At 45.3% G+C, this 25648-nt stretch overlaps 1 protein-coding gene across 1 annotated transcript in view; it reads right to left on the minus strand.

The window, feature by feature from the left end:
• LOC134575208 (gastrula zinc finger protein XlCGF53.1-like) overlaps positions 1-25308 on the minus strand; it is a 38905-nt gene extending 13597 nt beyond the window's left edge. The window contains exon 1 of the mRNA XM_063434457.1: positions 25215-25308. The gene's annotated coding sequence lies outside the window, so the exon portion shown is untranslated. The remainder of the gene's footprint in view (positions 1-25214) is intronic.
• Between the last annotated feature and the right edge of the window lie 340 nt (positions 25309-25648).

Raw genomic sequence — 25648 nt, forward strand, 5'->3', positions numbered from 1 at the left:
CAATTACATTGGCTCTCAGGTCCAGGACACTCCCCTACAGAATAAGACAGTCCCTCCCCTATGCCTGGGAAATAATTGAGTTAGTACAGTTCCTGACTCCATTATCTCCAGGCACAAAAAACACAACTTTTAACAACACCCCGAAAGTACCTCCAAAGCTCATGGAAACAGCACAAAAGTTATTATACAAAGAAAATGAAAAGAATTAACCTAGGGCCAAAATTTAGATATCACAAGGTAGAGGGCACAAAAAAGGGGGGTAACCCCTAAATGGTGAATATCATAGAGAATAAACAAAAAAAGAGAAAAAAATGCCATTCTACCTGTGTATGATTTACTGAGAAGATTATAGGTTTAAAAAGTAACTTTTAATAAATAAATCTAAAATAAAAATATATTAAAGAAAAATCATATGAACAACAGGAGTGAGTGGAGACTATACAGCGAGTAAAACTCTGACTACTTATACAAGCTATCAAAGTGTATACATAACACTAATGCTGAAGCAATACTGTTTTGCTACAATATAACATCAGTGTATTCCCAAGTAATAGAAGTGGTACTATATTATATATCACTAATTGCTGTAAGAAGAGGGGGGAGAGATAAGAAGACTGCTAAACCAGTGCTGTCAATAGTTAAGATTTATGGATAAGTAAATCCCTGCATGATAGTACAACTAGTGACATGGGTTAACTCCACATACAATAATTGATAATGTTCTATGGTGCTTACCCTCAGAAAGATCCAAGATAATGGGTCAGCTAAGACAGATTTCTGACAGACGGCGATTAGCCAGTTAAATATCACAAAAGCTGCCTAGATCATAGCAGCGTATGGATAATAAATAAAGGTTGCTGTCAAGCAGTAAAGTGTAAAATAAGGGGTTGCTGACCTGGCTCCGTTTTTTCTCCAAGATACCTAGCAGTATATTCTAGTGTAACAACGGCTGCCTGCACTGAGTTATCTTATGCTTGACCACAGTGGAGCACAAAGTAGTAGCTCACCTGTGAAGGACTGCTGACAGGCAGCAGTTAACCGGTTAAAAGTCACACAAGTGCTAGCTGCATCTAAATAATAGGTCAAAGTATAAAGAGAGGGTTTGCAAACAGTTTTGAACAGGTTGTCCTAGGTAGAAAATATACAGACAGTGACAGAGGAAGGCATATAGAATAAAGATTCCCGAGTCTTGTGCCTTCGAGGGCACCCCTTAATAAAATGCCTGGTCTTATCAATCTCCCCCCATGAACATAATAAAGGAAAAAGAAAGAGAAATAAAGTATGTACAGAGTACACAAAATTAGTGTTAAGAGTCTCCAATATGCACTCCTGAGATGCTGGACATGAAAGAACTTGATGTCGGTAATTTAGCAATTGATAAGCAGAGAGTTAGGTGCCGATACCAATAATGTGTCAGTATGTGTCCAGAACCCCTGACGTGCACGTTTCGCCAGTGAAGCTGGTCCCCTCTTCATCTCCATAAAAATTACATATTTAGACTCAGCATACATCAAACATAAAGACTTCCAAAAATCATACAAATCCCTCCAGCGGATCAAAAGTTACACGGAAGTCCTTTATGACCGACCGCAAGCACATTTTCCTGCCCAAAACAGTTCCATAGATTTGGGCTGTGCGGTCGGTCAATTTCATGCAGAAAAACGACTAAGTCCCATTCGAACAAGCGTTCGAATCTTCGAACGGGACTTAGTCTCTGCAGCTGCAAGTTCAGTATGGGAGAAGGTAAGGGTCAGCGGTGTTCGTGTATTTGCGCATCCGATTTTAGTTCCACAGAATCTTTAGCATACACCGCTGACCGCGTTCGAATGAACAAAGATGGCCGCCGCCACGTGTTCGACTGTCGAATGGCAGCCACCCAGTGGTCGGAAATTAACCGGCAGTAACCTCACAGCCTGGGAGGTAAATTGCCTGCACACTATAACTTCTGGGTGGTCCGCCTGTGTGGTACTTGGTTCAGTAAGCCCTATTTACTGAACCAAGTGGGAGAAAGTCAGGAACAAGTTATTTTGCAGGTCTGGGGACATAGTCTTAAAGGGGCATGGTTCACCAAAGTCACAATATGTCCCCAGACGGTTCTTAAAGGGCCATACACACCCAATAAAAGTTAATACGTTTTCAGGGGCACAATCTTCCAGGGGCCATAGTCATGAGGAAGGAGGCTGGCAAACAGGCTTCTCCAATGCCCAGTGATAAATGGCAGTTTGTCACAACTTAATACTCGTCAATCCTATGATAGGGCCTATACTAATAAGAGATTCATAGCGGAACATAACATAGCCAACATGTTTGAGATAACATCTCTGGTAGGATTCACTACTTTTTGCCACCTTAAATTAAGACTACCTCACAATACCATCAAGTTATACCTGACTGGCATACAACATCACATGTTCTCTACTTTTCCGAACAATTCCAATTTCCCATTATCGTATCCAATCAGTCCGGGGGCGGAGCCTAGCGGTGAACCTGGACGGTCGCAAGCTCGCTGTGCTCTGCTTGAAACTACCTGAAATTGCAGACAAGGGACCGTCTAACTTCACAAAACCCAACTCCCTGAACACAAGACTGAGAATGGGCTGCAAAAATAAAAAAAAAATCCAAGCCTGACAGGAGCCCGCCAGGCCGGGCCATCAGGGATCTATTCCGGAGCTCACAGAAGGCCGCATGGGACAAAATGGCACTGGCAGACAATGGCTCCTCATACTCCTCGGAAGATATGGCTATTGCCCCGATGGAAAGTACTACCCAGGTTGCAAAGTAGGACCATACCCCAATGGAGGCTGCAACAGGCTGGGACCCGGTCACCGCAACAAAACTCAAGGCGATGCTGGCGGGAGACTTGGCCGCCCTCAGGAAAGCCGTTGAACACACGACTACTAAAGTGGCCCAACTCGAGACCACTCAAAGTACACATGAGAGCCGGCTTACCATGGTGGAGAGAGGCCTGGTTGCCCTGGACCAGCACCGGCTGCAGATCGATCGCAGGCTGGACGCCCAGGAAAATCAGAGGCGAAGGTACAACTTAAAATTTAGGGGGTACCAGAAACGGTGGGACTGCCGAAAAAGGTTGTCCATACAAATACGGCTGTAACTTTTTGAGGGCCCACACCACGGTCAGGCATTCCTTCTCAATGGTGGCATAGCTTACTTCACGAGGCAATAACTTTCGGCTTAAGTAGCTACCGGATGTTCTCCGCCATCTGCTCCAACTTGGCTCACCACTGTTCCCCATCCAAACATTGAAGCGTCTGTGTGGACAAGAAATCTTTTAGTTGGATCAGGAGCAGCAAGTACAGGTGCATTAGTTAAAAGCAGTCTTTAGTTGCTGGAATGGCTGATCACACTCTGGGGCCCAGATGACCTGTCGAGGAAGGTTTTTGCGTGTCAAGTCAGTCAGGGGTCTGGCCAGGGCTTTATAATTGGGCACAAATTTTCGGTAGTACCCTGCCGTCCCAAGGAAGGCTAGCACTTGGGTTTTGGTCCGGGGGGTAGGCCACTTAGCAACTGCTTCGATTTTTGCTGGTTCGGGCTTTTGCTGTCCGCTCCCCACCCGGTGCCCAAGGTACTGTACCTCTGCCATCCCTACTTGCTGGGTTTTAGCGTCAACCCTGCCTCTCCAATACGGTCAATGACCGCCCCAATGTGTTTCAGGTGGTCTGACCACGTCTGGCTATATATGGCAATATCATCCAGGTATGCGCATGCATACTCCTGGAACCCGCCCAGTAGCCGATCTACCATCCTTTGAAAGGTAGCCGGGGCGTTTTTCATCCCAAATGGCATGACTCGAAATTGGTACAGGCCAAACGGGGTGACAAACGCCGACTTAGGAATGGCATCCTCGGCTAGTGGAATCTGCCAGTACCCTTTGCATAAATCTATTGTAGTGAGGTACTGGCCTCGTACCATCTTGTCTAGCAGCTCGTCTATCCGGGGCATCGGGTAGGCATCAGACACTGTTTTGTCATTTAGCCTCCGGTAGTCTTGTCAGGGTATTTATATCGGCAGACATTTTGTGCTATGATAAAAATTAAAAAAGTGTATATTCTGAAGTCACTCTGAACAGACCAGAATCCATTTTGTATTATCAAGTTAACAAAGAGACACGAAATTTCTATCCTTTCTCTAAAACTTTGCCCGAGCTAAAAGGAATGTATAGTATAAACAAACCAAGTGATAAGAGACTGTCCAAATTGCTAATGGAATAGAATAAATTCTAAACCCAGACATAGGTGACAGAGAAGATTAAATAATTACATTTTACTTTCTATACTAACAAGATCCCATTGTGAGTGGAGGTTGAAATTAAGTTTAAGAACTGTCATATTAGGAATTACTACAGAATTTGGAGACACATAGTCTGGACAAAACTTAAAGAAACCGTTTGATCTGACAAGTAAACTAAAATTATGGCAACATATAGATAAGCCAAAATGACGTCAAAATAGCCACCAGGAAAAGTTAACTCTTTCCTGGATAGGTATGTTTAGTGGGACAAGACTGCCATCTAGAGTCCAAATACTAAAATGGTTATCTAGAAGGGAACCACACCCCAGTGTTCCTATTGGTCTATAGCCAGTGACGAACAGAGAATCTGTCCCTTTAAAAAGTTAAGACAAAGGGAAGAGAGAGGCGTTAATCAAAGAGCAGAGAAAGCAGTCGGGGCAAAAGAGTCGGAAGCAGGCTAAGAAAGAAAAGACAGAGAAACATTCCTTGACACTTAGCTACCTGAGAACATCTGGTGAGAATATCTATTTAACTGGTAATTATACTGGCTATGGAAAGGGGTGGACACACTATGGAAAGGGGTGGACACACTATGGAAAGGGGTGGACACACTATGGAAAGGGGTGGACACACTATGGAAAGGGGTGGACACACTATGGAAAGGGGTGGACACACTATGGAAAGGGGTGGACACACTATGGAAAGGGGTGGACACACTATGGAAAGGGGTGGACACACTATGGAAAGGGGGGGACACACTATGGAAAGGGGGGGACACACTATGGAAAGGGGGGACACACTATGGAAAGGGGGGGACACACTATGGAAAGGGGGGGACACACTATGGAAAGGGGGGGACACACTATGGAAAGGGGGGGACACACTATGGAAAGGGGGGGACACACTATGGAAAGGGGGGGACACACTATGGAAAGGGGGGGACACACTATGGAAAGGGGGGACACACTATGGAAAGGGGGGACACACTATGGAAAGGGGGGGACACACTATGGAAAGGGGGGACACACTATGGAAAGGGGGGACACACTATGGAAAGGGGGGGACACACTATGGAAGGGGGGGACACACTATGGAAAGGGGGGGACACACTATGGAAAGGGGGGACACACTATGGAAAGGGGGGACACACTATGGAAGGGGGGGACACACTATGGAAGGGGGGGGACACACTATGGAAAGGGGGGGACACACACTATGGAAAGGGGGGGACACACACTATGGAAAGGGGGGGACACACACTATGGAAAGGGGGGGACACACACTATGGAAAGGGGGGGACACACACTATGGAAAGGGGGGACACACTATGGAAAGGGGGGACACACACTATGGAAAGGGGGGGACACACACTATGGAAAGGGGGGGACACACTATGGAAAGGGGGGGACACACACTATGGAAAGGGGGGGACACACACTATGGAAAGGGGGGGACACACACTATGGAAAGGGGGGGACACACACTATGGAAAGGGGGGGACACACACTATGGAAAGGGGGGGACACACACTATGGAAAGGGGGGACACACACTATGGAAAGGGGGGACACACACTATGGAAAGGGGGGACACACACTATGGAAAGGGGGACACACACACTATGGAAAGGGGGACACACTATGGAAAGGGGGGACACACTATGGAAAGGGGGGACACACTATGGAAAGGGGGGACACACTATGGAAAGGGGGGACACACTATGGAAAGGGGGGACACACTATGGAAAGGGGGGGACACACTATGGGATGAGGGGGGGAACACTATGGGATGAGGGGGGGGAACACTATGGGATGAGGGGGGAACACTATGGGATGAGGGGGGGAACACTATGGGATGAGGGGGGAACACTATGGGATGAGGGGGGGAACACTATGGGATGAGGGGGGGAGGAGAATACTATGGAAAGGGGGGGAGAATACTATGGAAAGGGGGGGAGAATACTATGGAAAGGGGAGGGAACACTATGGGATGAGGGGGGGGAAACTATGGGAGGGGGGGAAATTTCCTGGAATTTCCTTCTTAAAATGCGGTGCGTGTTATACGCTGGTGCGTGTTATACGCCAATAATACGGTAATTGCCTTCTGTAACACTAACCACTGAGCCTGGGCTAAGGAATGCATTATATAAACAAACCAAGTGATAAGCAATGAAGCAGGGGGATGGAATGCTCTGTCTAAATGTTAATGGAATAGAAATAATTCTAAACGCAGACATTAGTGACAGAGAAGATTAAGTAATTAATTTTACAAGGTCCCATTGTAAGTAAAGGTGAAATTTAGTTTACAACTGTCAATTTTAGAAATAACAACAGGAATTGTCAACGCACTGTCTGGAGAAAATCCAAAGAAACCCTTTGAACTGACAAGTAAATTTAAGTTATGGTAGTCATATAGATAAGCCAAATGATGTCAAAATCATCATCAGGAAAAGTTAACGGTTTCCTGGATAGGAAGGTTTAGTGAGGCGAGACTGCCCTCTATGGACCAAATACCTAAATTGCAATCTGCGGGTTGACCACACCTTCAGTTTCCTATTTGCCTTATCAACTGATGACGTACAGAGAGTCTGGCCCTTTAAAAGTTAGGACAAAGGGAAGAGAGTTAGTTGAAGTTGAAGTTAGAGTTGGAGGAAGTTTTGGGCTTTCAGATTCGGACATGCAGAGAGATCCATGACAGATATTCACTCTGGGACTAACAAACTCTCTTGGACCCAACTCAAGAAACTCTTGGACACTTAGAATTTTACTCTTACTTTCTAAGCAACTAAAGCTAAATTAATTAAAAATCTAATAGCATGATATATGACTGGATAAATCACGGTCAGATTTCTATATTGAGAAATCTTAGTTAACTAAAGAATATATAGTTATATACATTCCATTCTGCAGGTGGAATTAAGAATAATTCTATATTGATGTGATATTATCACGTGTTAGCATACCGCTGTTTTTATCCAGGTGTATTGATTTGCTCTAAAATAAGATATATTTTTAGGCAAATTAAAATTCGGCTTATAGAATCTGGTAGATTATTCTTATTTGATGGTTCCAGGAAATGATTAATGAGCTGGTTTAAATATTATTTTGATTGAAAGTTACATGTAAATAGGATATTATATGCCTAGGAGGATCTAGCCAGCATTGAAAGGGTTACTCAGTTGATCTGTTAGCCAAGGTTTTACGACTTTTCGCTGCACTGTGTGAGGTTTTACTTTCTGTCTGTAAAGTACCTCACAAATCTTGTCTTGACAGTTGATGCTGTAGCTTTGTACTGTGTATAGCCATCGTATGCATACTTATGTTATACTAAATATTCACTGATTATTATCATGCATGCTGCCTAATATTATTATATTTTGTCACAATAAATTGTATCTATTTTTATAACAAATTGTGATTTTATTTGTATGGAATACATTTCACTTACATGATAACGATCTCTAAGATCTAAGAGAATTGAAATAGTGGGCAATTCTCGACTGTTTAATATTATCATCCCATAAATATCCCCACACCTTTCAGCAATCCGGTATAACAACCCCCTTTCCCAGATATACCGCTCCCCCTCTAATCCGGCCTGGTCAGCAATCACCCTATTCCTGTACACTTTTAAAGTGGGATCTATCTTAACCTCGGCCTCAAACTCAGTCGGGGTATTCCAGGTAACACATGTCGTATGAATGTCACTGTCTCTTACCTGAGCCTCAGAGGGCGCGGATGGAGCGGTGGTGCGAGCCTGTTGCCAGGTGGTCACTGGGTGGGCCTCCTGAAGGCGGAAGTCATCCGACCCAAGTCATTCCCCAATATTCCCCACCCAGGAAAGCCTTTAACAACCGATTGCAGCAATGTTGCAATCCGTTAATTGGAGCCACGTGACCCTCTGTGTGTGGGCTCCTGTTCGGTACTTGCTACTACTCCGCCGGTAGTTTCTGCATCATCCCCACCTCTACCATCCACTCCCCAACGCCCCAATTCACTTTTGCAGTGGGTAATCTGTATACTGCTCCCCCTGCTACCCGCACTGCTACAGATCCTCCGGTGTGCGCTGAGCCTGGAACCAAATGAGGGGCTACCAAACTCAGAGTGGCCCCCGAATCCCGGAGCCCTTGTACCTCTTTCCCTTACCAGCTGGCGGTGATGTTGCCTGTTGTCTGTGGCTTGTACCGACATCACATCGTGCAGTATTCCCAGGGGCTCTTCAGTCTGATTAAAGAGAATCTCCTGGGTTACTGGCTCCGCTTGGTAGTGGTGGGCGGCTGCTCTGGGTGCCGGGTTTGGCCATACTTGGTTCCATGCTTGCCGGCTCCGATTCTGGGTGCACTCTCTCGCCATGTGGCCCCATTGCTTGCATGTATGGCACTGGATATTAGCTTGGTGTCAGGGTACCTGTGGTCTCTACCTCCGAAAGAGGTAGAGACTTAGCTGTTCCTCCATCCAGACGGTCTGATGGCTCCCTTCCCCGCGGTCTATCCGGTCATGCTAGGCCGGCCGCGAGGGAGTGACTGCCTTTTACAGCATCTAGGCAGGAAGTAGTCATCAGGACACTCCCCCGGAACAACCTGTCAGTCAATGGCTGCAGGACCAATCAGGACGCCTTGGAGGCGTGGTTACTGCTCTGAACAGGGTATTTAACAGAGCTTCTTTCATTAGCTCATTGCCCTGTCGTGGTTCTAGCTTGTTCTAGTCACTCAGTGCTTGTGTATTCTATTATCCCTTTTGGTTTTGACCCGGCTTGTTTACCTTACTCTGCTTATCTCTGTTACCCTTGATTTGGCTTGTCTCTCGCTTACCTGTCTTCTGTTACCCTCGACCTCGGCTTGTCTTTGACCATTCTATACTGTACTACTTACGTTAGTCCGGCCATTCTAAGGTCCGGTATACGTATCTGGCTACTGTTTGTACTCTGCGTGTTGGATCCCTGTCCCGATCCTGACATTACGACAGGGCCAATGGATCCTGCAAGTACAAACAGTCAGCTGGCTGCTCCTGATCCTAGGTTTGAAGCCATGGATCACAGAATGGATCAGATGGCGCTTGCGCTACAGGCTCTATTAGCTTGTGCCAATAACCCACCAGAGGAGATACGTAATACCCCTGTTTCTCCTGTCTGTTCAGGTCTAGAGGTAACCACAGTGGGTGCTTCTTCTCGCATTACCCCCCCAGTACGCTATGGTGGGGCTCCTGAGAAGTGTCGTGGTTTTTTAAACCAAATTAGTATCCACTTTGAATTGCAACCTCGCTCTTATCCTACAGATAGGGCAAAAGTAGGATTTATTATCACCCTACTCATTGAGAAAGCTCTGAGATGGGCCAACCCACTATGGGAGAACGATAACCCATTAGTTTATAACTATAACGCATTTGTAGCTGCTTTTAGAAGAACATTTGACCCTCCAGGTAGAAAGGTTAATGCAGCCAGATTACTGTTGCGCCTGAGACAGGAGAACCGAACACTGGTGGATTATGCACTAGAGTTCAGGTCTCTGGCGGCAGAAATCAAGTGGAATGAGCAGGCGTATATGGATGTATTTTTGAATGGCCTATCTGATGTAATCCTTGATGAGGTTGCTACCAGAGAACTCCCTGAGAATTTAGAGGATTTAATTTCGTTCATCTCTCGTATAGATGAACGTCTAAGAGAGAGACAGAACACTCGAGAGAGGAACCAGAGACCTTCGTTTAGGTTAGCTCCTGCTTTTCCAAGTCCTGACTCCACGATATCTTTGCTTACTGAACCTATGCAGATAGGGTATACCCGCCTCTCTGAGGAGGAAAGACAGCACAGGAGAAGAGAGGGTTTGTGTATGTATTGTGGAGCCAAGGGTCATTTACTCTCGAACTGTTCTAACCGCCCGGGAAACGCTTGCACCTAAGTCCCTCTAGAGGACAGGCCTTGGGTGTTTCTATTTTGTCCTCTACTCCTAATTATAAGGATCACAGGCTTCTGCTACCAGTTTCCTTAACTTGGGGGAAGGAAGTAGTAAGGGCTATGGCATTGATAGATTCCGGTGCTGCTGAGAATTTTATCGACCAAGCCTTTGCTAGTAAGAACAATTTTCCATCCCAGCTAAGGGAGACACCTTTGGCCGTTGAGGCCATAGATGGTAGACCACTACTAGACCCTGTTATCTTTCGTGAGACCGTACCCATTGATTTAAATGTTGGTATCCTACACGTGGAGAATTTATCTCTTCAGCTCATTTCGTCTCCTTCCGTTCCCATAGTTCTGGGGTACCCATGGTTGAAAAAACATAACCCTATTATCGATTGGGAGTTAGGAGAGATACTCTCGTGGGGCCAGGGCTGCCAGGATCGGTGTTTGTGCAAGGTTTCTCCATTAGCTAATATTAACATACCGGAGAATCCTACTCAGTCCACAGAAAGACAAATACCAGACCTTTACCTAGACTTAAGGGCAGTGTTTGACAAGAAGAATGCCGATTCTTTGCCTCCACACAGGTCATTTGACTGTAAGATTAAGCTGCTACCCGGCACTATGCCTCCGAGGGGCCATGTATATCCTTTGTCTGTTCAGGAAAACTCGGTTCTAGAGGAGTATATTCGGGAGAATTTAGAAAAGGGATTCATCAGGAGGTCTTCTTCTCCGGCCGGGGCTGGGTTCTTTTTCATTAAGAAGAAGGATGGCACGCTGAGACCTTGTATCGATTACCGAGGCTTGAATAAAATAACTGTCAGAAATGCCTATCCTATCCCACTGATTACCGAGTTATTTGATCGTCTTAAGGGCTCCAAAATCTTCACCAAGTTAGATCTCAGAGGGGCTTACAATTTGGTGAGAATCCAGCAAGGTCACGAGTGGATGACGGCATTCAATACCCGGTATGGCCATTACGAATACACTGTTATGCCATTTGGACTATGCAATGCTCCTGCAGTATTTCAAGATTTGATTAATGAGGTACTTAGGGAGTTTCAGCATGATTGAGTTATTGTTTACCTGGACGACATACTAATACACTCTAAGGAGATTGAGACTCACCATAGACAGGTCAGAAAGGTATTACACAAGCTGCTGCAACATGGTCTATATTGCAAATTGGAAAAGTGCAGTTTTGATCAGTCTCAGGTAGACTTTCTTGGATACGTGATTTCTGGGGAGGGTTTTAAAATGGATCCTGTAAAACTCCAATCTATTTTAGACTGGCCCTTGCCCAAAGGACTCAAGGCTATCCAAAGGTTTATTGGTTTTTCCAACTACTATAGGCGCTTCATTAAAGGGTACTCCTCTATCATTGCGCCTATTACCAATATGACCAAACAAGGGGCTGATACTAAGTTCTGGTCTAAGGAAGCTCTTGGTGCTTTCAAGACTCTCAAGGAACTTTTTGCCTCGGCTCCCATTCTAGTCCATCCTGATACGACTCTGCCTTTCTTGCTCGAGGTCGATGCCTCTGAGACAGCAGTTGGGGCTGTTCTGTCTCAAAGGTTAGGGGTGGATAAACCATTACACCCTTGTGGTTTTTTCTCTAAGAAATTTTCTGGGCCTGAGAGCAGATATGACATCGGGGAAAGGGAACTGTTAGCAGTCATTAAAGCCTTAAAGGAGTGGAGACATTTGTTGGAGGGGACCCTACACCCTATTACGATTTTGACGGACCACAAAAACTTGTCCTATATTGGGGAGGCTAAGCGCTTATCCTCTAGACAAGCTCGTTGGTCCTTATTCCTGACTCACTTCAATTATGTACTGACTTACAGACCTGGTTCTAAAAACTCTAAAGCCGATGCATTATCTCGCCAATATGAACCTTCTACTGTACCTGAACCAGTTCTTTCTTCTATAGTTCCGAAATGCAATATCATTGCTAATACGAATCTCAGGATTCATTCTCCATTACTGGCCGAGATCATTAAGTTGCAACATCTAGCACCTAAACAGACTCCTGCGGGCCGTCATTTCGTTCCTCCTGCTCTTCAACTGGAACTTTTGCAGTGTTTACATAATAGCAAGATGGCGGGACATCCTGGTATTCGCAAAACTTATGCGTTGATCTCTAAGGACTTCTGGTGGCCTGCTTTACGGAGGGATGTTGAGGAGTTCATCGCTGCATGTGAAGTTTGTACTAAAACCAAACAACCCCATACGCTTCCATGTGGATTCCTGCACCCCTTGGAGGTTCCAGAGAAACCATGGTCCTCTTTGGCCATGGACTTTATTGTCGATCTACCTATCTCTAAAAGACAGACTGTTATCCTCACCGTGGTTGACAGGTTTACTAAGATGGCACACTTCATTCCCCTGCCTAAACTCCCGTCTTCTCCCGAATTGGCAGAGATATTCGCTAAGGAGATTTTTCGCCTACATGGGATACCCTCTCAAATTGTATCGGACAGAGGCTCCCAATTTGTTTCCCGCTTTTGGAGGTCCTTCTGCTCTCAACTTGGTATTAAATTAAACTTTTCTTCTGCCTATCATCCTCAGTCTAACGGAGCTGCTGAACGTACCAACCAGAAAATCGAACAATATTTACGATGCTTTGTTTCTGAACACCAGGATGATTGGGTCGGTTTGATTCCTTGGGCGGAGTTTGCACACAACAATCTCGTTTGCGATTCTACTCATTCAAGCCCCTTCTTCATGAATTATGGTTTTCATCCGTCTATTCTTCCTTCGGATTCCCCTTCCCAGGGGGTGCCGTCGGTTGATGTTCATGTTGCCAATTTGAGGAAGTTGTGGGATCAAACTCGACAAATCCTTGTGCACAACTCTATGTTGGTCAAGAAACACGCTGATAAACGTAGAAGGGCGGCTCCGGTCTTTGTTCCAGGTGATAGGGTATGGCTGAGCACGAGGAACATCCGTTTAAAAGTGCCCTCCATGAAGTTCGCTCCTCGTTATATTGGACCCTACAGGGTGCTGACCCGTATCAATCCAGTTGCGTATCGTTTAGCTCTTCCTAATACCTTACGCATCCCGAACTCGTTTCACGTTTCATTGCTGAAACCACTCATATGTAACAGATTTTCCTCCACAATAGCCCCTCCTCGCCCCGTTCAGGTGGAGGGTCAGGAGGAGTATGAGGTTAACTCTATTATTGATTCTCGAATCTCCCGGGGGAGAGTACAATATCTGGTTGATTGGAAGGGATATGGTCCTGAGGAGAGGAGTTGGGTACCTCAGGAGGATGTTCATGCTCCCCGTCTCCGCAGGGCGTATCACTCTCGCTTCCCATCTCGTCCCGGTTCATTCCGCCCGGTGGGCGTATCTGAGAGGGGGGGTACTGTCAGGGTACCTGTGGTCTCTACCTCCGAAAGAGGTAGAGACTTAGCTGTTCCTCCATCCAGACGGTCTGATGGCTCCCTTCCCCGCGGTCTATCCGGTCATGCTAGGCCGGCCGCGAGGGAGTGACTGCCTTTTACAGCATCTAGGCAGGAAGTAGTCATCAGGACACTCCCCCGGAACAACCTGTCAGTCAATGGCTGCAGGACCAATCAGGACGCCTTGGAGGCGTGGTTACTGCTCTGAACAGGGTATTTAACAGAGCTTCTTTCATTAGCTCATTGCCCTGTCGTGGTTCTAGCTTGTTCTAGTCACTCAGTGCTTGTGTATTCTATTATCCCTTTTGGTTTTGACCCGGCTTGTTTACCTTACTCTGCTTATCTCTGTTACCCTTGATTTGGCTTGTCTCTCGCTTACCTGTCTTCTGTTACCCTCGACCTCGGCTTGTCTTTGACCATTCTATACTGTACTACTTACGTTAGTCCGGCCATTCTAAGGTCCGGTATACGTATCTGGCTACTGTTTGTACTCTGCGTGTTGGATCCCTGTCCCGATCCTGACACTTGGCCATTATATCTGGATGGTGGAGTGTGGGCCACCGGGATTGGTCGGAATGGGGTCGCTGTGGGAAGAGCTCTTGACAAAGGCGCAAGGTTAAGCGCCGAAACGCGCGTTGAGCGAATACCGGGACCATTTGGTCCGAGATTCAATTAGGGATCTCTCTATCTACTACTAGCACTATGGAAGCTTTTTACCTCTTAACGATAGGGATCGATGTCTAGTCAGCATTAGCCAGTACCGGGACCTTTGGGGTCCGAGCTTTGTTTAAACAGACGTTTGCAGTAGCAATAAGGGAATGTATGCCTCTCAAATATAGACTTTTGGGCTCAGCCAGCACTTGCCTCACTCTGCTAACATAGCACCCAGACTGCCTACCGTAGCTCTTATCATATCTATTGTAGGCAGGGAGCCCTTTTTAGCTTAGCTCGTTAATAGACCAGTCCTTTTGAGTATTTGTTTGGTTCTCTGATGGGTTGTTACTCATCGTTCTATCCTTTAGACTTAGACTCTGTATTAGGACTTTAGTCTATGTTTTTTGCGTTCTGAGCAACATACCCCAAGTGACGGAACACTAGGAGCCAACGATTTTTTTGCAGGCTCTCGTCACTGCAGTCCCACTGCATGGGATGCTAAGCTCTACCCTCTATTTACAGCCAGTGGGTTATCTACATTAGGGGTCCACTGTCTGCTATTCTACAAAGGAGGAACGTATGCTAATCAGCTCTATTATCTGGGGCCAGCCTTTAGGGTGCCGGTCTAAATCATATTTTTTCCAATTACTACACCCTATTGCTTTAGTACACCTTGTGAGGGGAGGTTTGTGTTGTCATTCCTCTCTAGCGACTCTGCTACTTTGCAACTTTATTAGGGTGACACCACTGTCTTTCCCTAGATACAGATTAATAGCTACTTATAGCGTCTGAAACATTGTTGCAATCTATATATATATCTCTTGATAACAAGGTTTGCTGTGAGGTCACCTTTTGATAGAGGATCCCCACTCTGTCACTTTTTGCTAACTGTATATACACCATTTAATTTAATTTATTTTACTTTACTTTATACCTTATCGTGTTTTTCTTCCCTAGAAGGGACTAATACAAATTTATTATTTTTCATATTTTGCATGTATGTCCCATACCGGCAACTCCTAGCCACTACTATGGACTATTCTATTCAGGGGTATTGAGACTGACGATTGGGAGGACCTGCTTTGTAATCCCTTTCTGTCAGCCTTCCTCTTTTCTATATTATATCCCACGGGTTATGCCCTTATACCCTGCAACCCCTACCAACCCCAATGTAGGATTGTATCTATTTATTTATTTACTTTCTTCCATTGGCTGTTGTGTCTTTTCCCTGACGTCGTATTAGGTTCGGCTCTGGGTGCATCCTGCGGTCCGTGTGCCATCACATACGCCTGCACATCCGCCATTAATGCGGTCAGTATTTCCAGTGGTACCGGCTGGGGTAAAAATTCCATCCTGGTCCACATTTCCTTTTGGAAGGGGGTATCTCCCATGGCTAGTGGGGGTGTCACGCTGCGAGCTCTGTCTCCCTCCATCAGTTCGGCAATCAGCACAGCTTTTGACCCCACAGCTTTTTTTTCCTTTAACTGCTGGAAGCCAGTTTTAATGTAGTATAATCCGTCTCTATTCACTTCTGTGTTCGGTTCTTTTGTTGCATTCCAACTGCCATTCCCTTTCCTGTTCGGCAGTTTCAATTGCACGAACCACGCTTTTCGGCTGTAAAGTTGGATCCCGTCGCTTGCCACCAATTGTAGCGGAGCTGCAATATGAAATCCCAATATCTCCTCTGGTTAAGAAAGTAATCCAAAGTAAGCGCTGGAAATGAAGGCAATATCCCAAATCCCCAGTAACCGGAGGAAACACAGTTCTGGGAGTCAACTGAGGTCTTTATTCACATGCTCCAGTATTTATACAATTCCCCATGCAAGGGGTTTCCTGAGTCCCATTCCAGGGGTATACAGTAGTGGACTACATGGGAAACTTAATTTACAGAGCATTTCTCCCACCATGCACTGCTGTACGAGAGGGATACTCCCATTAGAATATCCTGTTAATTGGGTTATCCCTCCGTACAGCAGAACCGGGTTTTAACATAAAAATCCATAACTTTTGTTTTATTCCTGTGATTATTATGAATGACCGTTCGGTAGATAGCTGGGGTCTGAGCGCATACTTCGTGCGAGTACCGCTCAGATCCCAGCCTAAATAACCGAACGGCGCACGAAAAAATACTTTATTTTACATTTACCTAAAAGTACCGAACAACGATTGGGGAACCCAACACAAAAAGACCGGAGCTCCCGAACGGCCTGGAAGTCCAGCGGTGTTCGTGCTGCCGAGTATCCGATTTTAGTTCCAGACGCTCGACGACCAAACAGTGCTGGGCTAACAAAGGACCAAGATGGCCGCCCGCCGTGTGGTCGAACAACGGCCACCCAGGAAAGCCTTTAACAACCGATTGCAACAATGTTGCAATCCGTTAATTGGAGTCACACGACCCTCTGTGTGTGGGCTCTTGTTCGGTACTTGGTTCGTTTCACGAACAGCCGGTAAAGTTGCTGTTTGTGAAACGACCATGTGAATGCTAGCGGCTTTCGGCTGCTAGCATACAAATGCTCTGTTACATAGACAAGCATACATTTCAACACAGTAAGCAGAATACATTTAAACATATTATTACAGCGGTTTTCCCGACAACCTTTAAAGTCACAGCTATATAATCTGAAATGGATATGTTGGCCACAATTGCCATATTGTATGCCTATGTTATACCCAAATATGCACTGATTATTATCACGCATGTTACATATTATTTTATTATTGTCACAAATTATATTTTCCACCCATTGTACAGCGCTACAGAGTCTGATGGCGCTATATAAATAATAATAACAATAAAGAAATTGTGAGTGGAATAAAATCCTCTGGTGATCGGCTTCTAGGATCTAAGAGAATTAAATAGGAGGAAATTCTCAGCTTTATTATATTATTACATTTGGGGACAGTGCCAAGATATCAGTTTTGATATAATAAAAATTTTAAATTTTTGATAATTTTTATGAAAATATTATTTTAATATTTATCCCCCCATAAATATCCCCACAAGATGCTGAACTGTACCTATAGAGATGAATCCTTTTAATTCTTTTAAGCCCAAAGTAACCAAATAATACAAAAAAAATAAGCGTTTAAAACGCCGATACGCGTTTCGGCGCTATAGTATTGCACCTTCGTCTGGGCCAACGCTTATTCTTTTGTATTATTTGGTTACTTTGGGCTTAGTTTTGGTGATGGGTATTAGTGTAATTTAATCTTAATTTGAGAGGGGTGGTTGTCTTGAGGTGTCTTTAGATAGTTAAGCTTTGCAGCTACCGCCCGGACCTCAGTCCCACTATTGCAGATTGCATTTAGTCTCCCTACTTTCTCTCGTTTATTGGAAGTAATTTTTTTATTGACAGTTTGCAATTAGTATCAGCCTGATCAATATTGACAAGCAGAATTCAATGTCAGTCTGATACCTTTCAAGTACACTGGAGAATAACAGTTTGAAGGTTGCAGATTATTTGTCCGTGTAGCTGAAGTCAATCCAACGAAGCTTTACTGCTCTGAGATAGCCTTGTAGGAATACTGTTTCCATTCCGTGCAGCAGTGATGTATTTAGTATCTGTGCTGCCCTAAGCACCACTTCGGGCACCACCTAATTTACATTTGGCCCACCCCTTCCTGTCAATGCCACACCTCTTCCTGTTAAACGACTAACACACACTTTGACTGACATACACACACTGATTTGACACAAACAATCACTGACATACTGTTACGGCTCCCGGCGGAGCGCGTCTGTAACCGACGGGCATGTCCGCGCCAACAAACAGAGCCTACCTGCTCGGCAGTAAACCTGGAACTGATCCTCCATGTTGTCCCGGCAAAACAAAGATTGTGCCGACCATGCGGTCGCGTCCATCAGTAGCTCCACCCCCGAAATTATACTAACATGCGTGTGACGTCACAACGCCAACGCACATGCACGTTCTGGGGTCAGAGGTCATCCTCTGACCAATCACAGCCTAGAGAGGGATATTTAAATCCCTGATTCACCCCAGTACCTTGCCCTGTTGTGGTTTCCTGTCCTGGTTCCCGAGAGTGCGTTTTCCTTGTCGTGTATTGTGATTTCCGGTATTTTGACCTTGGCTATTCCTGGTTATTCTGAATTCTGGTTCCCCTGACTTGGCTTGTTTAAACGGTATATGTGTATTTCTGGCTTCCTTGACCTCGGCTTTCCTTTGACTATTCTTTGTTTCTAACGTATTAGAGACAAAGGACCATTCTAAGGACCGGTTTACGTTCTGCCCCTTTATTTTCCTTCTACCTTATATGTATGTGTTACATAGTTCTGCGTGTTGGACCACACTAGCAGTCGTGACATTACGACAGGGCCATGGATCCTGCAGACCTATGTAACCATATGATTGCCTGTGAAAGCAGGGTGGAGGATATAGATCACAGGTTGGATCAATTTGCTCAGGCATTCCAAACCTTGCTTCAGAGGACAGCTTATCTTGAAGCTCCTCCTGTACCACCTGTAGCTCCACCACCTGTGGCATATAAACCTCCATCCATAACCCTGTCACCTCCTCCTCGTTTTGGAGGTGATTCTAAGGAATTCAGAGGTTTCATAAACCAAATCGAATACCACTTCGAGGCTTCCCCCGGTACCTTCCCCACCGATACATCAAAGATTGGCTATCTTATGAATCAATTAACGGATAAGGCTTTAGCCTGGGCCAATCCCTTATGGGAAAGTGGAAATCCAGTTGCTCGTGATTATAGTGCATTCTTAGCTGGATTTAAAGGACCACTATAGGCACCCAGACCACTTCAGCTCAATGAAGTGGTCTGGGTGCCAGGTCCAGCTAGGATTAACCCTTTTTTCTATAAACATAGCAGTTTCAGAGAAACTGCTATGTTTATAATAGGGTTAATCCAGCCTCTAGTGGATGTCTCATTGACAGCCGCTAGAGGGCTTCCTCGCTTCTCACTGTGAAAATCACAGTGAGAAGACGCCAGCGTCCATAGGAAAGCATTGAGAATGCTTTCCTATGAGACTGGCTGAATGCGCGCACGGCTCTTGCCGCGCATGCGCATTCAGCCGAGGAGGAGGAGAGCTCCCCGCCCGGCTCTGGAGAAAGAGGCAAGTTTAACCCCTTCCTCCCCCTAGAGCCCGGCAGGAGGGGGACCCTGAGGGTGGGGGCACCCTCAGGGCACTATAGTGCCAGAAAAACGAGTATGTTTTCCTGGCACTATAGTGGTCCTTTAAAGCTACATTTGAGCCCAAGGGAAGAGAGAAAAATGCTGCTAAAGCCTTAATGAGAATAAAGCAAGGCACCCGCTCGGTAGCAGATCACGCCATAGAGTTCAGGACATTAGCATGTGAGGTGGACTGGACTAACAGTGGTCTGGTGGCTGCTTTTTCTGAAGGTTTGGCTGAAAATATACAGGATGAGACTGCAACCAGATACCTTCCGGTAAATCCTAATGATTATATAACATACATGATTGATATTGACAAGCGGCTCAAGCTCGAGGTTCCTTCCATGAAATTTTCTCCTCAATACATAGGTCCTTTTCGTGTCCTCCGTCGTATTTACCCTGTGACTTATTCCTTGGCACTTCCTGCGCATATGAGAATTGCCAATTCATTCCATGTGTCATTGCTTAAGCCCCTCACTTGCAATCGATACACAAAAATGGTCGTTCCTCCTCCGCCCTTGGTAGTAGGTGATCAGGAGGAATACGAAATCCAATCTATATTGGACTCCAAAAACTCTAGGGGTGTTCTTTCTTATTTAGTTGACTGGAAAGGATATGGCCCGGAGGAACGTAGTTGGGTTCCTGATGACCGAGTTCATGCTCCCCATCTTGTCCGGTCATTCCACAACTGCTTTCCTCACAAGCCGGCTCCTTCCCGTCCGGTGAGCGGTCTTCGAGTGGGGGGGGGGTACTTTTACGGCTCCTGGCTCGCCATGGAGCGCATCTGTGCCCAACGGGCACGACCGCGCCGACAAAGAGCTTACCTGCTCGGCGGCGAACCGGGAACCGATCCTCCACGTTGCCCCGGCAAAACGAAGATAGCACCGATCATGTGGTCGCATCCATCAGTAGCTCCACCCCCCAAAATTATACTAACGTGCGTGTGACGTCACGAAGCCAACTCACACGCACGTTCTGGGGTCAGAGGTCATCCTCTGACCAATCACAGACTAGAGAGGGACCTTGCCCTGTCGTGGTTTCCTATCCTGGTTCCCGAGAGTGCGTTTTCCTTGTCGTGTATTGTGATTTCCGGTATTTTGTCCTTGGCTATTCCTAGTTATTCTGAATTCTGGTTCCCCTGACTTGGCTTGTTTAAACCGTATTTGTATATTTCTGGCTTCCTTGACCTCGGCTTTCCCTTGACCATTCTTTGTCTCGAACGTATTAGTCCGGCCATTCTAAGGACCGGTTTTATGTTCTGCCCTTTTATTTCCTTTCTACCTTTATGTATATGTTACATAGTTCTGCATGTTGGACCACACTAGCAGTCGTGACACATACACACACAGAATGACGCAGACACACACTGACAGACATACACAATCACTCAGACACACACACATTCACTGACAGATACTCACAGACACACACACACACAATCATTCAGAAACAAACACATTCACTGACAGTCAGACATACACACACACACACAAACACACAATCACTCAGATACACACTGACAGCTCCCTTCCATCCCCCCCACCCCAATTACCTTTTCTATTTTAGTTTAAATTCACCCAGCCTCCCAACCTTTGGGAGTGCTGGGTGGATTTTTTTTTACCTGGGGTCCAGTGGGGCTTCTGACAGGGAGGGAAGCAGGAATGCAGGAACTTATCTGTGGTGCGCAAGGGAGCTGACAGAGAGCTCACTAATCAGTGCTTCCTCGCCAGCGCCGCACGCCCGGATTCTTAGTTAGCCGCTACCAGGCTAACAAGGTATTTGCCTGGGCATTTGGGGCAGCGTTTTTTGCCACCCCCTGGAAAGTGCTGCCCAATGCAAATGCCTTGTTTGCCTTGTGCCAAATACATCCTGCTGGACAGTATCCAATTTAATAACAGTGAGACCTCTAGTAACCGGTGGTACAGCATGACTATACAGACGTTAGTCTGATACTTTACTACATAGAATCATTTTGTGTTTTCACGGATAGCCTGTTTGTGTACATGTGAGTTAATCTCTACACAATTGGATCACTATATAGGCTGAAGTTTATTACTTTATTTAGATAACACATACGGTTTACTAGAGGTAGACCTGTAATATCTTCTATTTATTTAGAAGCATCAAGCCCTTGAGGACACTTGTATACAGATTTATTTAATCACCCTTAGTAGAGATAATTACAAGAAATTCTGGGAAAAGCTACATTTTAAGTCTTCATAAGTGTTTTTGAGGACTTCTGTGGTACCTCCTGATAGTAATTGTCTCCACTTTTTGACACCTCCACCCTCTTAACAATTTGCAATTGTCGCATTTAGTAGACATACCACGCAATTGTATTCCAAGCAATATAATAAAGGTAATTTGTGGTACCCTAGCATTGGTATGCGTAGGTATAGTCTAATCTAGTATTCTTTTCACTACACTTTACTTTGCTCAACCATTTTATTGGGACTTATTTTTCTTTAATCTGTTTCAGCTCTATGCATAGGAGGGGGGGGGGGGGGGGGACACACACTTGTTTTGTTACTCTATACACAGGGTTAGGCCCTTTAATTTGGATGACATATTCAGGAGGACCTTACCCTATCTATAATATGTGTACCATAATCTTAATATTTCTAGATTGGTTTTTTTTGTAAAATTAAATCTTATTGTTTTTCAATAAAAAGTAAAATTCTGATAAATTACACACAAGTCCTCATTAGTAAAAAATGTTTAGTTTGGCTCGCAGAACCATATTAAAGTGCGTATACATGAGTATGGACACTGGTCCTCATAAAAGATATGAAAGCAACTAAACCAAACATAAAGGTAAAACATTCCTGGTGAGCTATATATCACTATACAATATTCTGGGGTCCTGAATAAACAGAAATGAAATACCAATTCACTTACATCTCCTTCACAAACATCATTGTGCATTAATATATTTGTAACCATAACAGTTTCTACATAGGTAAATGTCTATCTCTATCCAACACATATTATAGCCATAATCATTAGAACAGAAATTGGGATATTTAGAGAGATAGCCAACTCATCGCAATGGACAGACATGTACACAAAACATTGTCATAATATACATGGTGCTATCTGTTCTGGGGGCAGGAATACAAACAGGACCCTAATAAATACACAATGTCAATCCATGGCTAGAAATCTCACTCTCTCTACTGAGGATTACATTCCAACAACAAAATGGATTTAGCCTGCAGTTACACTGTGTGCATACAAATAATTATTCAATTGGAGTCAATGGGGGTTTAGTCTGTGAGTCTCTAGGATTCAATGGGGTATAATGGGAGTCTATGGGGGTTTAATGGAATTGAATGGGATTCAATGCAAGTGAATGGAGTATAATGGAAGTTTGATGCGATTGATTGGGATTTAATAGTAGCGAATGTGGTACAATGGGCGTCTATGGGTGTTTAAAGGCAGAGAATGAGAGTATACAGGAGTGAATGAGGTTTTTATTGGGAGTCTATGGGGATTTATTGTAAGTGAGGTGTAAAGGGAGATTTTGGGGTTTATTGGGAGTGAATGGAGTTTAATGTGAGATTTTTGAGTTTTATGGGATTGAATGAAAGTCAATGCGAGTGAATGAGAACAAATGGGGTATAATGGGAGTCTATGGGGGTTTATTGAGAGTGAATAAGATTCAACTGAAGTGAATAGGGTATAATGGGATTCCATGGGTGTGAATGAGAATGGATGGGGTATAATGAGAGATATTTGGGGTTTAATAAGATTCAATGGGGTATAATGGGGGTCAGTTGGAATGAATGGGGTATAATGGGAGATATTTGGGTTTAATGGGTATGGCAGGACCGCTGCACGTTCGGGAATTGCTCTTCTCTAATAATATATGTTTGTTCCCCCTTTCTTTCGTATAATGTGCCTGCTCCACGTTCGAGAGGTTTTCCACAAAGGGAGTTCATTCACCTCCCGATTGGGGACCACCCTGATAACTCATTTAGAATGTTGGTTTAGAACAGGGCTGCCCAAGAGGTAGATCCCCAGATGTTGTAGAACTACACCTCCCATGATGCCTTGCATGCCTTTAGAATGCATTTAGAATGACAAAGCATCATGGGAGTTGTAGTTCTACAACATCTGGGGATCTACCTGTTGGGCAGCCCTGGTTTCGAACGTACGCACCTCGTAACAAGGTGTCAAAACCACAAACCGCAAGGGACGCCTCGGCGCATGCCTACCCTGGGTGGCAGCCCTTTCGTATAGACGAACGCTATCCACGGGAAGCATTCGTGGATTGCTTCCCACCTTGTTCAGTTTTCTAACAAGGACCTCCCCAGAGCCCAATGGAATGTCCGCACAAATCAATTAGGACGTTGGCAACTAGCAAAAAAAATATAAAACCGCAATAGAAGTAATTAATAAATGCTTCCATGGGTAGCCGCCATTTATATAGACGAGCGTCAGCCAGGGGGAGCATTTGTGTCCCGAAAGGAGACGCTTCCCTTGCCTGGTTTCACACGGGGACTCTACAAACTGAGGCTGTTCGAAGCAGGTACCGTTGCGGGGGATGCCTGGGGGTTGGTGTGGACATCCTTTGGGGACAATGGCAGAGTTTGGCGAGGAGACAGAGGCAGGAAGTTTCCCGCACTATGACTCCCAAGTACAGAGACTCTGGGAAGAAGGCCCCTATCACTAGACGAGGGAAGCCCCATGGTTGGGTGGCGGGAACAGGGGACAAAGGGACTGGAGTTCTGTTCCCATCATACGACCCCTAGGAGGGGGAGGACCCGGGGAGGGAACATTGTCCTTGTGTGTATTCAACTCCTTGCATGGGGAAAAGTATAAAGCTGAGTGTGGCCAATAAAGTTATTGTTGTACCCCTGGAACGGAGTGTCTCTTCATTCTCTAATAGCGGAGTTAACCAGTCGGGTTACCCAGGGTCCGCTACAATGGGAATGAATGAGAATGAATGGGGTATAATGGGTGTCAGTGGGAGTGAAAGGGGCATAATGGGAGATATTTGGGTTTAATGGGAATGAATGAGAATGGATGGGGTATAATGAAAGCTATTTGGGTTTAATGGGAATGAATGAGAATGGATGGGGTATAATGAAAGCTATTTGGGTTTAATGGGAATGAATGAGAATGGATGGGGTATAATGAAAGCTATTTGGGTTTAATGGGAATGAATGAGAATGGTTGGGGTATAATGAAAGCTATTTGGGTTTAATGGGAATGAATGAGAATGGATGGGGTATAATGAAAGCTATTTGGGTTTAATAGGAATGAATGAGAATGCATGTGGTATAATGGGAGTCAGTGGGAGTGAATGAGGGATAATGGGAGATATTTGGGTTTAATGGGATTCAATGGGAGTGAATGAGAATGAATGGGGGATAATGGGAGTCAGTGGGAGTGAATGGGGGATAATGGGAGTCAGTGGGAGTGAATGGGGGATAATGGGAGTCAGTGGGAGTGAATGGGGGATAATGGGAGTCAGTGGGAGTGAATGGGGGATAATGGGAGTCAGTGGGAGTGAATGGGGTATAATGGGAGTCAGTGGGAGTGAATGGGGTATAATGGGAGTCAGTGGGAGTGAATGGGGTATAATGGGAGTCAGTGGGCGTGATGGGGGATAATGGGAGTCAGTGGGAGTGAATGGGGGATAATGGGAGTCAGTGGGAGTGAATGGGGGATAATGGGAGTCAGTGGGAGTGAATGGGGGATAATGGGAGTCAGTGGGAGTGAATGGGGGATAATGGGAGTCAGTGGGAGTGAATGGGGGATAATGGGAGTCAGTGGGAGTGAATGGGGGATAATGGGAGTCAGTAGGAGTGATGGGAGATATCTGGGTCTAATGGTAGAATTTGAAATTTAATGAATGAACCTGAATGGGAATGAACCTGGTCTGCCCGGCAGCACCTCTCCCGTGGCTCTAGACACCAGCCGGAAGTCGATCATCGGAGACACACTCTGTGGTCGATTCCACTGCCTGAGCCTGCGTTCCAAACCCTTTACGTCTCAGAATTCTGTACTTCCGGGGTTTTGCGTTCCACCAGACATCCGGTGTTTGCGTTCCATTGTGTGTTTTGCTATGATTGGTTACTGACTGGGATCGAACAGATTGCTGGGAAGTGTAGTCCTTGCTTTGCTTAGTTGATTATAACAGTCCAGTTAATAATAGTATAATTTTCTGATAGCACTGAATGATTGTGGTTATCAGAGGTTAATCCCCAGATTGTGTTAATTTAATAAAATTTAATTCATGTGAAAATTCCTATTTCCAGGTTGTGTGGGAGGGCAGGGATGGGGGAAAGGGGA

This window comes from Pelobates fuscus, chromosome 10, assembly GCF_036172605.1.
Source record: "Pelobates fuscus isolate aPelFus1 chromosome 10, aPelFus1.pri, whole genome shotgun sequence".
In the NCBI taxonomy this organism is placed as follows: domain Eukaryota; kingdom Metazoa; phylum Chordata; class Amphibia; order Anura; family Pelobatidae; genus Pelobates; species Pelobates fuscus.